Genomic DNA, 15,023 nt, shown 5'->3' on the forward strand with positions numbered 1-15,023 from the left:
GATGAACATGGATGCCAAAATATAATGATCCTAGGCAATAGAATCCAAAAGTACATTAAAAGAATTAATGTACTTTTACATTTACATTCTTCTGCATGTGGCTGTCTAATTTTCATCGTCGTGGGGACGACCAGGTGGGATTTATTCCTGGGACGCATGGTTGTTCAAAATATGAAAATCAATCAACGTGATCGATCACATTAACAAAAGAAGAGACAAGAATCATATGATCCTCTCAATTGATGCAGAAAAAGCATTTGACAAAACACAGCATACTTTCTTGATTAAAACTCTTCACAGTGGAGGGTTAGAGGGAACTTACCTCAGTATCATAAAACCCATGTATTAGAAGCCCACAGCAAATATCATTCTCAAGGTCAGGAACAGGACAGGGATGCCCACTCTCACCACTGTTGTTCAACATAGTAGTAGAAGTCCTACCCTCAGCAATCAGAAAACAAAAAGAAATAAAAGGCATTCAAATTGGCAAAGAAGTAGTCAAACTCTCTCTCTTCCCTGATGACATGATACTTTATGTGGAAAACCCAAAAGACTCCACCCAAAAACTGCTAGAACTGATACAGCAATTCAGCAATGTGGCAGGATACAAAATCACTGCACAGAAATCGGTTGCATTTCTATACACTAACGGTGTGACTGAGGAAAGAGAAATTAAGGCATGGATTCCATTTACAGTTGTACCAGAAGCCATAAGACACCTAGGAATAAACTTATCCAAAGAGGTAAAAGATCTGTGCACTAGAAACTATAGAACACTTACGAAAGAAATTCAGGAAGACACAAAGAGATGGAAAAACATTCCATGCTTATGGATTGGAAGAATAAGCATTGTTAAAATGTTTATGCTGCCCAGAGCCATCTACATATTCAGTTCCATCCCTATCAAAATACCATTGACATTTTTAACAGAGGTGGAATTAATAATCCTAAAATTTGTATGGAACCACAAAAGACCCTGAATCTCCGGGGGAATGTTGAAAAAGAAAACCAAACCTGGGGGCATCACGTTGCCTGATTTCAAGTTATATTACAAAGCTGTGATCCAAGACAGCATGGTATTGGCACAAAAACAGATACATAGATCAATGGAACAGAATATAGACCCCAGAAATGGACCCTCAACTAATGGTCAACTAATCTTTGACAAAGGAAAGAATATCCAATATAAAAAAGACAGTCCCTTCAATAAATGGTGCTGGGAAAATTAGACAACCACATGCAGAAGAATGAAAGTGGACCATTCTCTCACACCATAAACAAAGATAACCTCAAAATGGATGAAAGACCTCAATGTGAGACAGGAATCCATCAAAATCCTAGAGGAGAACATAGGCAGTAAGTAACCTCTTCAGCATCGGCTACAGCACCTTTTTTAAGAGACGTCTCTAAAGGCAAGGGAAACAAGGAAAAATGAACTATTGGGGCTTCATCAAGATAGAAAGCTTCTTCACAGCAAAGGAAACAGTCAATAAAAGTAAAAGTTAACCTACAGAATGGGAGAAGATATTTGCAAATGACATTATAGATAAAGGGCTGGTATCCAAGATCTATAAAAAACTTCTTAAACTCAACACCCAAAAAACAATAATCCAGTGAAGAAATGGGCCGAAGACATGAGCAGATATTTCTCCAAAGAAGACATACAAATGGCTAAAAGACGCATGGAAAAATGCTCCACATTACTTGCCATCAGGGAAATACAAATCAAAACAGAATGAGATACCACCTCACACCAGTGAGAATGGCTAAAATTAAGAAAACAGGGAAGAACAAATGTTGCTGAGGATGTTGAGAAAGGGGAACCCTCTTATACTGTTGGTTGGAATGCAAGCTGGTACAGCCACTCTAGAAAATAGTAGGGGGTTCCTCAAGACATTTAAAATAGAGCTACCCTATGACCCAGCAATTGCACTACTAGGTATTTACCCCACAGATACAGATGTAGTGAAGAGAAGGGGTACATGCACCCCAGTGTTCATAGCAGTAATGTCTATAATAGCCAATCCGTGGAAAGAGCCCAGACATCCTTCAGCAGATGAATGGATAAAGAAGATGTGGTTCATATATACAATGGAATATTACTCAGCCATCAGGAAGAATGAATTCCCACCAGTTGCATCAACATGGATGGAACTGCAGAGGATTATGCTAATTGAAATAAGTCAATCAGAGAAAGACAGTTATTATATGGTTTCACTCATATGTGGAACATAAGGAATAGCGTGGAGGACCATAGGGGAGGGGCAGGAAATCTGAATGGGAATAAATCAGAGAGGGAGACCAACCATGAGAGACTCTGGACTCTGGGAACCAAACTGAGAGTTAGAGAAGGGAGGGGCGTCGAGGGATGGGGTAATCAAGTGATGGGTATTAAGGAGGGCACATGTGATGAGCACTGGGTGTTATATGCAACTAATGAATCATTGAACATTATATCAAAAACTAATGATGTATTATATGTTGGCTAATTGAACATAAAAAAATGCTTTTGTAATTTTTGTTGGAAATAGACTCTCATTGGATAAATTTAGGTTTGTTGTTTTGAATAAAGCTTGTCATAATAATTGAAATTTATCTTTCATCCTCGGCTTTGTAAAATTATAATTCATTTTGAAATGTTAGACTAATTCATCCTGTATCTTTTGGGAGTTATGGCAGTGGATTAAATGTTAAGGTGCTTAGTTTTCTCATATAATATGATGCCTGGAAGATAGCTGATTGCTTGGTCTGTCAGTTTCTCAAAATGGCTGCTCTAACTACTGTTATCATGGGAAAAAGAGGTGGAAGGTTGATAAAAGGGGTGTGAGCTACTTTTCATCAGAAGTAGCCTTTTTAAAAAATTTTATTGTTATGTTAATCACCATACATTACATCATTAATTTTTGATGTAGTGTTCCATGATTCATTGTTTGTGCATAACACCCAGTGCTGCACGCAGAACGTGCCCTCTTTAATACCCATCACCAGGCCAACCCATGCCCCCACCCCTCTCCCCTCTAGAACCCTCAGTTTGTTTTTCAGAGTCCATCGTCTCTCATAGTTCGTCTCCCCCTCCGACTTACTCCCCTTCATTCTTCCCCTCCTGCTAACTACTTCTTTTTTTTTTCTTAACATATGTTGCATTATTTGTTTCAGAAGTACAGATCTGTGATTCAGCAGTCTTGCACAATTCGCAGCACTCACCATAGCACATACCCTCCCCAATGTCTATCACCCAGCCACCCCATCCTTCCCACCCCCCACCACTGCAGCAACCCTCAGTTTCTTTCCTCAGATTAAGAATTCCTCGTATCAGTGAGGTCATATGATACATGTCTTTCTCTGATTGACTTATTTTACTCAGCGTAACACCCTCCAGTTCCATCCACGTCGTTCCAAATGGCAAGATCTCATTCCTTTTGATGGCTGCATAATATTCCATTGTGTATATATACCACATCTTCTTTATACATTCATCTGTCGTTGGACCTCTTGGCTCTTTCCACAGTTTGGCTATTTTAGACATGGCTGCTATAAACATCGGGGTGCATGTACCCCTTCGGGTCCCTACATTTGTATCTTTGGGGTAAATACCCAGTAGTGCAATTGCTGGATCGTCTGGTAGCTCTATTTTCAACTGTTTGAGGAACCTCCATACTGTTTTCCAGAGTGGTTGCACCAGCTTGCATTCCCACCAACAGTGTAGGAGGGTTCCCCTTTCTCCAGATCCCTGCCAACATCTGTCGTTTCGTGACTTGTTAATTTTAGCCATTCTGACGGGTGTGAGGTGGTATCTCATTGAGGTTTTGATTTGGATTTCCCTGATGCCGAGTGATGTTGAGCACTTTTTCATGTGTCTGTTGGCCACTTGGATGTCTTCTTTTGAAAAATGTCTGTTCATGTTTTCTGCCCATTTCTTTCATAATTCTTCTTTCTGAAGAATTTTGATCAAAAATGGATGCTGTACTTTGTCAAATGCTTTTTCTGCATCTATTGAGAGGATCATATGTTTCTTGTTCTTACTTTTGTTAATGTATTGTATCACGTTGATTGATTTGCGGATGTTGTACCCACCTTGCAGCCCAGGGATACATCCCGCTTGGTCATGGTGAATAATCCTTTTAATGTACTGTTGGATTCTAATGGCTAGTATTTTGGTGAGAATTTTTGCATCCATGTTCCTCAAGGATATTGGCCTGTAATTCTCCTTTTTGATGGGGTCTTTGTCTGGTTTTGGGATTAAGGGAATGGTGGCCTCATAAAATGAGTTTGGAAGTTTTCCTTCCATTTCTATTTTTTGGTAGAGTTTCAGGAGAATAGGTATTCATTCTTTTTTAAATGGTTGACAGAATTCCCCTGCGAAGCCATCTGGCCCTGGGCTTTTGTTGGGAGATTTTTTTTTTTAAAGATTTTATTTATTTATTTGAGAGAGAGAGAGAATGAGAGATAGAAAGCATGAGAGGGAAGAGGGTCAGAGGGAGAAGCAGACTCCCTGCTGAGCAGGAAGCCCGATGTGGGACTCGATCCTGGGACTCCAGGATCATGACCTGAGCCGAAGGCAGTCGCTTAACCAACTGAGCCACCCAGGCACCGTTGTTGGGAGATTTTTGATGACTGCAATTTCCTTAGTGGTTATAGGTCTGTTCAGGTTTTCTATTTCTTCCTGGTTCAATTTTGGTAGTTGATACATCTCTAGGAATGTACCCATTTCTTCCAGGTTATCTAATTGGCTGGCATAGAGTTGCTCATAATAAGTTCTTATAATTGTTTGTATTTCTTTGGTGTTGGTTGTGATCTCTCCTCTTTCATTCATGATTTTGTTGATTTGGGTCATTTCTCTTTTCTTTTTGATCAGTCTGTCCAGGGGTTTATCAATCTTGTTAATTCTTTCAAAGAACCAGCTCCTAGTTTCGTTGATCTGTTCTATTGTTCTTTTGGTTTCTACTTCATTGATTTCTGCTCTGGTATTTATTATTTTTCTTCTCCTGCTGGGTTTAGGCTTTATTTGCTGTTCTTTCTCTAGCTTCTTTAGGTGTAGGGTTATGTTGTGTATTTGAGACCTTTCTTGTTTCTTTAGAAAGGCTTGTATTGCTATATACTTTCCTCTCAGGACTGCCTTTCCTGCATCCCAAAGATTTTGAACAGTTGTGTTTTCATTTTCATTGGTTTCCATGAATTTTTTTAATTCTTCTTTAATTTCCTGGTTGACCCGTTCATTCTTTACTCTGATGCTCTTTAGCCTCCATGTATTTGAGTTCTTTCTGACTTTCCTTTTGTGATTGAGTCCAGTTTCAAAGCAATGTGGTCTGAAAATATTCAGGGAATAATCCCAATCTTTTGGTTCTGGTTGAGACCTGATTTGTGACCTAAGATGTGATCATTCTGGAGAATGTTCCATGGGCACTAGAGAAGAATGTGTATTCTGTTGCCTTGGGATTGAATGTTCTGAATATGTCTGTGAAGTCCATTTGGTCCAGTGTGTCATTTAAAGTCTTTATTTCCTTGTTGATCTTTTGCTTTGACGATGTGTCCATTTCAGTCAGGGGGGTGTTAAAGGCCCCCACTGTTATTGTATTGTTGTCAATGTGTTTTTTGCTTTTGTTATTTATTGCCGTATATAATTGGCTGCTCCCATTTTAGGGGCATAGATGTTTATAATTGTTAAATCTTCTTGTTGGATAGACCCTTTAAGTAGGATATAGTGTCTTTCCTCATCTCTTATTACACTCTTTGTTTTAAAATCTAATTTGTCTGATATAAGAATTACCACCCCAGCTTTCTTATGGTAAATGGTTTTCCATCCTCTCTCTTTCAATCTGAGGGTGTCTTTGGGTCTAAAATGAGTCTCTTGCAGACAGCACATCGATGGGTCTTGTTTTTTAATCGAACGTGATAGCCTGTGTCTTTTGTTTGGGGTATTTAGCTCATTTACATTCAGGGTAACTATTGAAAGGTATGAATTTAGTGCCAATGCATTGCCTGTAAGGTGACTGTTACTGTATATTGTCTGTGTTCCTTTCTGATCTATGCTGCTTTTAGGCTCTCTCTTTGCTTAGAGGACCCCTTTCAGTATTTTTTGTAGGGCTGGTTTCGGGTTTGCAAATTCCTTTAGTTTTTGTTTGTCCTGGAAGCTTTTTATCTCTCCTCTATTTTTAATGACAGGGTAGTTGGATATAGTATTCTTGGCTGCATATTTTTCTCGTTTGGTGCTCTGAAGATATCATGCCAGTCCTTTCTGGCCTGCCAGGTCTCTGTGGATAGGTCTGTTGCCAATCTAATGTTTCTACCATTGTAGGTTACATAACTCTTCTCCCGAGGTGCTTTCAGGATTTTCTCTTTGTCTCTGAGACTCGTAAGTTTTACTATTAGATATCGGGGTGTTGACCTATTTTTATTGATTTTGAGAGGGGTTCTCTGTGCCTCCTGGATTTTGATGCCTGTTTCCTTCCCCACATTAGGGAAGTTCTCTGCTATAATTTGCTCCAATATTACCTTCTGCTCCTCTCTCTCTTTCTTCTTCTTCTCGGATCCCAATTATGCTAATATTGTTTCGTCTTATTGTATCGCTTATCTCTCGTATTCTGCCCTTGTGTCCTGTAGTTGTTTATCTGTCTTTTTCTCAGACTCTTTATTTTCCATCTTTTGGTCTTCTATATCGCTCATTCTCTCTTCTGCATCATTTATCCTAGCAGTTAGTGCCCCCATATTTGATTGCACCCCATTAATAGCCTTTTTTATTTCTACTTGGTTAGATTTTAGTTCTTTTATTTCTCTAATAACTTCCACGCTTTTTTCAAGCCCAGCTAGTATCTTTAAAGTCATGTTTCTGATCCCTAGGTCTGACATCGTACTAATGTCCATAATGCGTAGGTCTCTGGCAGACTGCACTACCTCTTGTTCTTTTTGCTGAGGGGATTTTTTTCGTCTTGTCATTTTGTCCAGAGGAGAATGGATGAATGAGCGAAGAAAATGCTAGAGGTTAACAACGTCCCCATGAAGTATACTCTACACAAATCAGAGAAGACCTGAAACCAGGGTAAAAGAAATGGAAAGAAAGAAAAAAGAATGATAAGAAAATAAAGAAAGAAATAAAAACAGAACAAAACAAAGAAAACAGTATATGATCAAATATGATCAGGGTAGGGCATAGATCAGTGCCACACACTAGATCTTGGCCGTATTTTGGTCTGTTAGAAGAAAGTGCCTCCTAAAATTTTAAAGGAAGAAAGTCTCATATATATACAAAATAAGGGTTGATACAATGAAGGGATGGCAGATGATTGTAAAGATGAAAATGATAAAAGATTTTATAAAAGTTATTGATAAGAATTTGTTTGAAATAAAAAAGATTAAAAAAAAAGAAAAAAAAAGGGGAGAGAATGTGGTCAGGCAGGAGATTAGAACAAAGCCATACACTAGTGATTTAGAGTATATTTTGATCTATTAGAATGAATTGTATCTCAAAATTTTAAAGAGAGAACAACTTGTATATATATATATATATGCCAAAAATAGGGGTAAGTACTATGGGGGGTTAAAATATGACTACATAAAGGAAAAATAAAAAATGTTTTTTAAAAAAGGGATTGATAAGATCTTGGTTGAAAAAGGGAAAAAGAAATATTAAAAAAATAAATAGTTAAAAAAATTAACTTTGAAAAACTAATGAATCATGGTAAAAAATCCATGAATTCTATGTGCAGTATTCCCCTAGCGCTGGAGTTTTCCCATTCTCCTTGATCAGTAAACTTGGTCTTGGTTTGCTGGCTGTTCGTGCTGATCTTCTGGCGAAGGGGCCTGTTGGCGTGGTTCCCAAGTGTCTTTGCCAGAGGCGGAATTGCTCAGCCCTTTTTGTTCCGGGTTAAGCAATCTGCTCAGGTTTGCTCTCAGGAGCTTTTGTTCCCTGCAAGCTCTTGGTACTTCTTTGGAGGACCAGGGTGAAAATGGTGGCCTCCCACTCTCCGCCTAGAGGAGCCGTGAACTCGGGGCTCCACTCCTCAGTGTTCCCCCAGAGAAAAACAGTCACTCCTGTCTCCCTTGTCTCCGGCCCCACTCTGTGCTCACCCGGCCTGTGACCGAGAGTTTCTATCTCTGGCACCCGATCCCGTTTGGAGTCTCCAAACCCAGCAGATCCCTGCGGTGTGCTCCCGCGCTGCCCGCTCCTCCCACAGGAGGAAGGGGAGTCTACCCGGCTCTGCTGCTTGGGTCCCTGCTGGAGGAGCAATGGCCCAACTGTCACTGATCACAGTTTATGGCATCCCCGAGCTGAGAGCCCGCGCCTCTGCTCCGTCTCTGCAGCTGGCTTCTCCGTTCTGGTACCTGGGAACACTGCCAAACTCAGGCACCCCTGGTGTTTCTGTGACCCCGAGGGTCCTGAGACCACACTGTCCCTCGAGGGTTCCATCTCCCGCTTAGCCACTGGAGTGATGTCTCTCAGCGGAGCCGACTTCTAAAAGTTCCGATTTTGTGCTCCGCAGCTCCATCACTTGCCAGAAGCGGCCGATGGAGGCCCCCTCCCCCGCCATCTCTTCTCTGAAATATCGGCTCAGATTCACTTCTCCTCACATCCTACCTTCTAGTAAGTGGTCACTTTTCTGTTCAGAGAGTTATGGCTACTCTCTTCTTCGATCTCTTGTTGAGTTCGTATGTGTTCAGAATGGTTTGATCCCTATTCAGCTGAATTCCTGAGACCAGACGAAATCCAGGTCTCCTACTCCTCCGCCCCCCCCTTTTTTTTAATCTGAAACCTCAAAAGGTTTCCCAAAAGTCCTTAGCAAACTCCTGCTTATACCTTATATAAGGCAGTTCCTGCTAAGAATGCAGTTTGGGAAAGTATGTATTTTTTTCCAGCCTCTACAGTTGGTTTCTTTAATAGAAATATAATGTGAGCCACTTCTGTAATTGACAATTTACAGTAGCTGCATTAAAAAAAGCAGATGAAACTAGTTTTTATATATTTTATTTGATGCAATGTACATATGATACCTTTATTTAATATGTAATAAATATAGATGATTATTGAGATGTTTTTACGTTTTTCCTAAGTCTTCAAAATTGGTATATATTTTACACTGAAAGTCCATTTTAATTTGGGTAGATACATGGCAAATACTCAAGAGACACATGTGGCTAATGGCTACCTCAGTTACTGCATATGGTTGTTTCCTATTTTTGCCTGTCATTTACAGTATATTGAATTTTCATAATGTAATACAATGATTTTGTAGAAGAATCAGGAGATCATTTTCCTTTAGATATTCTCCCATCTCCTTTTGCTCACCCCAAAACCCAGCTTTTCCTGATGAAAGAAAGCATATTTTACCTCATTTTTTTTATTTTGCTGGTAGTGTCTCATAAGAGATTCAGTGTCACATAAGCCAATCATGTGCATGGCAGTATATATGGACACAATATTAATCTGCTTTTTTAGTAGATAAAATGTTACCGTGTTGTGAATAGATTGTTCTTTAGAGCATAGTCCCGTCATCAGATTCATTGTCTAACCATTGCTATCATTCTCAGTCCCCATACCCTCCATCCCATGCTCTGTCTTTTGAAATGTTCACCTTCTGAAACCTTTCCTCATACCTCAAATGGTAAATTTGTCCTTCTCTTGTGGTGATACTTTAAACATAATTCAGAGTGTATTAGTGTTATTTAAGAGATATCTTGATTTTGATGTGTTATAGAAAGAATTAAACTCAAATTATCATCATCCATGGCACCAGTCTCTTTTTCAATATTGCATCTAGGTTGGGGTCCTATAATCTATGTGGAATTTACAGACAGAGAGAGGATTCAGGTTTGTTACTGTTAGAAAAATAGGGCCTTTTAGTGCTTACATCATTGTAAATATTTTAGAATAGATGTTAGAAGGGATGCATCTAGAAAGATATGGTTGGAATAGTTGATCTCTTGAGCTCTTTTCCAATCCAGCCTCCAAATATTTAAAAATAGTAGTTTTGTTCTATTTTTGCCAACCAATTAAAAATATTTCCCAAAATAAAAATTTATTCATGTTTCCCTATACATGCTTAGAAATTTAAGAATTGAATTTTGTTTGTTTCTTTCAGTGTGTGTGTAGTGTTGATAGGAGATAAGGGACATGGAGAAATTTAAATAATATTCAATAGGATTAAAATGGATTTTTAATTGTTGTTACAATAGCTTACCATTGCAGGATAATGTTATAATTTGGGGGATTAAAAAAAAATTAGGCCTACAGTATGTTGGTTTAGATTTCTTTACCTAATTAAAGAATAGTGTTGCCAAAAGATGTATTTCCAAATGTTAGTTATTAGTGAAATAAGACTGATAGATTAAAAAATACCGTTAATTTCATGAGCCATAGTAAGATGGAATAGACACTTCTCTTATTGCAGAAATATATACAAATTATCTAAACTATATAAAATGGTCATTGTTTAATATGGATTCACTTTTCTATATTACATGTTATAGGAAAATAATATTAGTAATTTTTCATAATCATTTATTTTTCAAATATGTTTATGCTTAATAAAGAGTTATAATCTTTAGTGTTATATACAAGTTAAATATACATATAGTCAGAGTCTTTTTTTCTATTTAATCAGGAAATGCTAATAGTTTAGTGAATGGCTGAATTACTGTCTAAAAATTTTTAGTGTGTGATGTGGTACAAAGTAATTTCTTGTTTTCTGAGAAAATATCATCTGTAACAAATATTTCTATTTGGAGAATGAAATGACTTCTTGTGAAGTAGAATTCATTTTCATTGGTCAAACTATTACCTATTTTTGTTTCTTAGCCCTTTCTTTGCAACATTAGTGCATTTTGATTTTGTTACTATTAGTTGTGGATTCTCAACTGCCATGGTAATGAAGTCACTGATGATAAGATGAGGTGCTAAAGTTAGTATTTAAACATTTGATCTGTGAATAATACTCTTTGAGGATATTGTTTTCTAGTTCCGAAATTCCTTTATTGTTATTTAATATCCCATGATGCCTGCCTGGTAGTTGGGTACTTGTCACGAGAGGTATTTGGTCATGTTTCTGTAAATGTGATAATACAACTGAATAAGCTGATTTAACTCCAAAAATACATACTATTAGGTAAAGTATAACGAAATTTATTAAAAAAAAAAAACTAACGAAGCAGAAATGAAAGAAAAGGAAACTCCTAGATGCCAGAAATAATGAGAAAATTAGCAGATTAGCATTTGATCTGGTGATATGGTTAAGCTCAGGGACCTCATAGATTCAGATATATTGTATCATTTAGCTATTACAGTTTCTTAACAAAATACCCCCAAATTTAGTGTCTTATTTACAACTTTTGTTCCCTACTGGTCTATTTAAGAGCTGGTCAGTTCTGCTGATTAGCCAATTCTGCTTGGTTAGCCAAGAACAGCTGAGCTCGCTCATGCATGTTATGGTTAGTTGACAGGTTGACAGCCAATTAAAGATGGTATTGACTGATATAAACCATCTCTGCTCTATATGGTCTATCATCCTCAAGAAAGGAGCTGGGATTATTCTCAAGGGAAATTTAGGGATCTGAGAGAACAGATGCATGTAAGGCCTCTTGAGGCCTAGGCTCAGAGTTGGTACACTCTCACTTCTGCCACATTCTGGTGGCTGAAGTAAATCATGTGTCTGACCTCTTGTTAGGAGGAACTATAAAATCATATTTCAAAGGGTCTAGATGAGGAGAAGGGTGGAGGATTGAGTCCAGTTTTGCAATCCCTGTACCACGGATTTTATGGGCCAAGAGTTTGAGTTTTTAAAAGATCACTTTGGAAAAAGAGATGTTGCCTTGGGCTCATTCAAGATGAGATGTTACATGTGACTTCTATGCATGAACTTATAAAAGAACTGTCTTCTCTGGGAGGAGAACAAAAAAACCTCAGGCCACTGGCCCAGATAATAGGAAGCTATTGTTATCTAGGACCCTAAATTGAAACTTTAAGCCTGTGCCATATGCTGATATATGGTCTAAACATAGATAAAATGCTTTTTAGGTACATATCCACAAATGAAAACCTTTATTGAAATGAGTTAAATAATACAAATAATAATTACAAAGGACAAATTACATGAGGAAATTATTCAAAACAACCAAGTACAGCAGATAGGAAAGCTTATACTCCAAGAATTTTAAATAATAGAACTGTTTGAAAGAGACTCTAAAATAAAAATGTTTAAATTGTTAAATATTAATTTTATAGAGATAAAGAAGGTAAGAGAATGTATGAAAAAGAACCAAAAGTGATTATTAGAAATAAAGATTATGGAACAACTAAAAGATTAGTGGTAAAGAGTAGATTGGACATTGTTGAAGAAGGAATTTATGAACTGGAGAATAGTTTTGGGAGAACAGAGATGTAAAAAGAAAATATGAAAGCAGGTTTAAGAGTAATGAGGATAGAATGAGAAGGTCCCAAATATGCTTCATAAGAATAAAGAGTAAAAAGAGTTGAGGAAAGGCAATATTTGGAGAAGTGGTGACTGATCATCTGAATTGATGCCAACAATACTCTTGCAAAGAGTAGATAAAAATAAATTCTCCCCTCTTGCTGCCCCCTTCCATGACCTGGAAAACCCCTGGGGAATGATAGAACAAGTGATAGAGGAAGCCTGGGTCTCTAAATGACATTGTGGAACTAAGCTGCCATGCCAGTCTGTGTTTTAGAAGGTTTACGGTTTTTTTTGAAGGAAAAAAAATTGTTTTGATGGCTTGAAACAACATAGTGACACTCAGATGGATGAAATGCACAACTCTTTTGTTTATACCTCTAAATGAGAGAGAAAGCCCCTAAGAAGGGCCACAATGGGGGTTGTAGGTGAGGACAGGGTTACAAGCTGCAACTATAGGGGACAGCTTATGTATAACGAGAAGGGTGGAGTTAAGTAGGTTTTGTAGTCTCCATGTGTACCAGCTAATTTGAGTACTCCTATGGGCCCCAGGGTCTGTCTCTATTTTTATTGTATCTAGTCCTGAAGTAGTTAGGTTAAGTGCATAATGCATAGAGTGTGAGAACCCAATAGGGGAAGTGGCTGGGATATTAACTTAATCAGTACTTAATCTTTATACAGGAAGAGGAAGTAACCAGTCTCCATCCAGAGCCTCAAAACTGAGATAAGATCGCATTAAAACAAACAAATAAGTAAACAAGACTATATAACACATAGACAAAGTATACTGTACAAGTAATCAATTATAGCTTAAAATGCCATTGTATTTGGGGGTTTTCTTTTTACAGTAGTCTTTTTTTACCCCATGTATTTAAGGTAAATTTATAAAAAGGAACATTATTTAATAATTAAAGGAACATTTCACTGGGAAGATGAAAAAGTACTGTACAGACCTAACAGTATATCCTCAAAATACATAAAACAAAAATTTAATGGAATAGGTAGGAGGTTTTTAACACATTTCCCTTATAAAATGATAAAGGAGACAAAAAAATGAAAGTTATGATGTAGATTATTTGAATGGCACAATTAGTCTCAACAAAATTCTACAAAGACTAAATGAATAACAGAACAAGTATTTTCTCTGATCACATTAAATTTAGAAGTCAGTAGGTAAAAGGTGCACACTAAATATCCTGGTTTTGGAAACTAAACATATACACTTCTGTTTTATGATTTTGAAGAAGTAATGAAAATGGAAATTGAGAAATAATATGGAATGGCAGTGAAACACTATGTACCAATACTTGTGAAATGTAGCTGTGAAGTGTTATTAGTAGGCAATTTTTAGCTTTAGGAAAGAGTCATGATGAAAAACTAGCAAGTTAAGTGTTCTGTTTTTAAATTCAGAAAAAGAATACTGTAATAAACACAAAGCAAGTAGAAGGAAGAAAGTAATAAAGATAAAAATATAAATAATTATATACAATGTGAAGTTAGAATACAGATTGTCAACAAAACCAAGAATTGTATTTTTTTAAAGGTTAATAATTTAAACCAACTTCAACAAAATTTGCCCAGCAGAAAAGGAATACTTAAACAGATGAATGTTATTAGGAATGAAAAGGAGAATATAACTACAAATAAATTATTTGACAATAAATATCAAAATGATCCTAAATGGAATGTGTTCTGGGGAAAGATAAGTTACTGTTATAAGCTGATTTTTGCCCCCGCCTTCCACCTTCTACAAATTTATATGTTAAAACCCAAAGCTCCTGTACCTCAAAATCTGGTCTTATTTGGAAATAGGATTGTTGCAGATGTATTTGGAGATAAGTCCTTTAAATAGTAAAGTTTAAATCATGCCCACATGGTGAGCCTTAATACAATCTGACTGGTGTACTTATAAGAGGAAGAAATTGGAACAGACAAAGAGACACCAGGGGCATATGTGATCAGAGGGACAACAATATGAGGACAAAGTAGCCAGAGTGTGGCCCACCTGTAAGTCAAAGAGAAAGGCCTTAGAAGAAACCAAATCTGCTGACACCCTGATCTTGGTATATGGCCTTCATAACTATGAGAAAATAAAGACCAGTCTTGGGTATGTTGCTATGGCAGCTTTAACAAACTAATACAGGTACTAATACTAACTTAAGAAATAGAAAAATAAAATAGACATATATTATGGTCTTAACCTTTTTATTATTTTTGTTGTTGTTGCCCTCAAGAGGGGGGAAAACTACGTAAGTTTTCTGTAATGTGAGAAATTAGGGAATAAGATTTTGTCAAGGTAGAGTTGAGCATTCCAGGGCCACACTCTATTGTAATATCTAAGATTTTTTCTTTTGCTTCCGAGAACCAGTTTTCACCCTCTCAGAAATGCATGATCTATAGTCTTTGACAAAAGTAAATTATTGGTAAGAAATCTTTCCCCTCCCCCTCAACTTCTCCAGAAAAAGAACTGTTCCCGCTAGTTTTATAGGCAAATCTTACCAAAGCTTAAAGGAAGAGGTAATTCCTGATAAAACAGGAAAAGCTCCCAATAAATTTTATGAGGTTGCTATAATTTTATAAAACTTGACAGAGGTAGTATGAAAAATCAAATTCTTTTAAAAATGT

At 37.1% G+C, this 15,023-nt stretch overlaps 1 protein-coding gene across 6 annotated transcripts in view; it reads left to right on the plus strand.

The window, feature by feature from the left end:
- Window positions 1–15,023, plus strand: part of PHKB (phosphorylase kinase regulatory subunit beta) — a 304,253-nt gene that overhangs the window by 103,132 nt on the left and 186,098 nt on the right. The gene's annotated exons all lie outside the window — the stretch shown is intronic.

Source organism: Eumetopias jubatus, unplaced genomic scaffold (assembly GCF_037043125.1).
Source record: "Eumetopias jubatus isolate StellerSeaLion01/CBP00866 unplaced genomic scaffold, mEumJub1_p1.0 scaffold_10, whole genome shotgun sequence".
Lineage (NCBI taxonomy): Eukaryota > Metazoa > Chordata > Mammalia > Carnivora > Otariidae > Eumetopias > Eumetopias jubatus.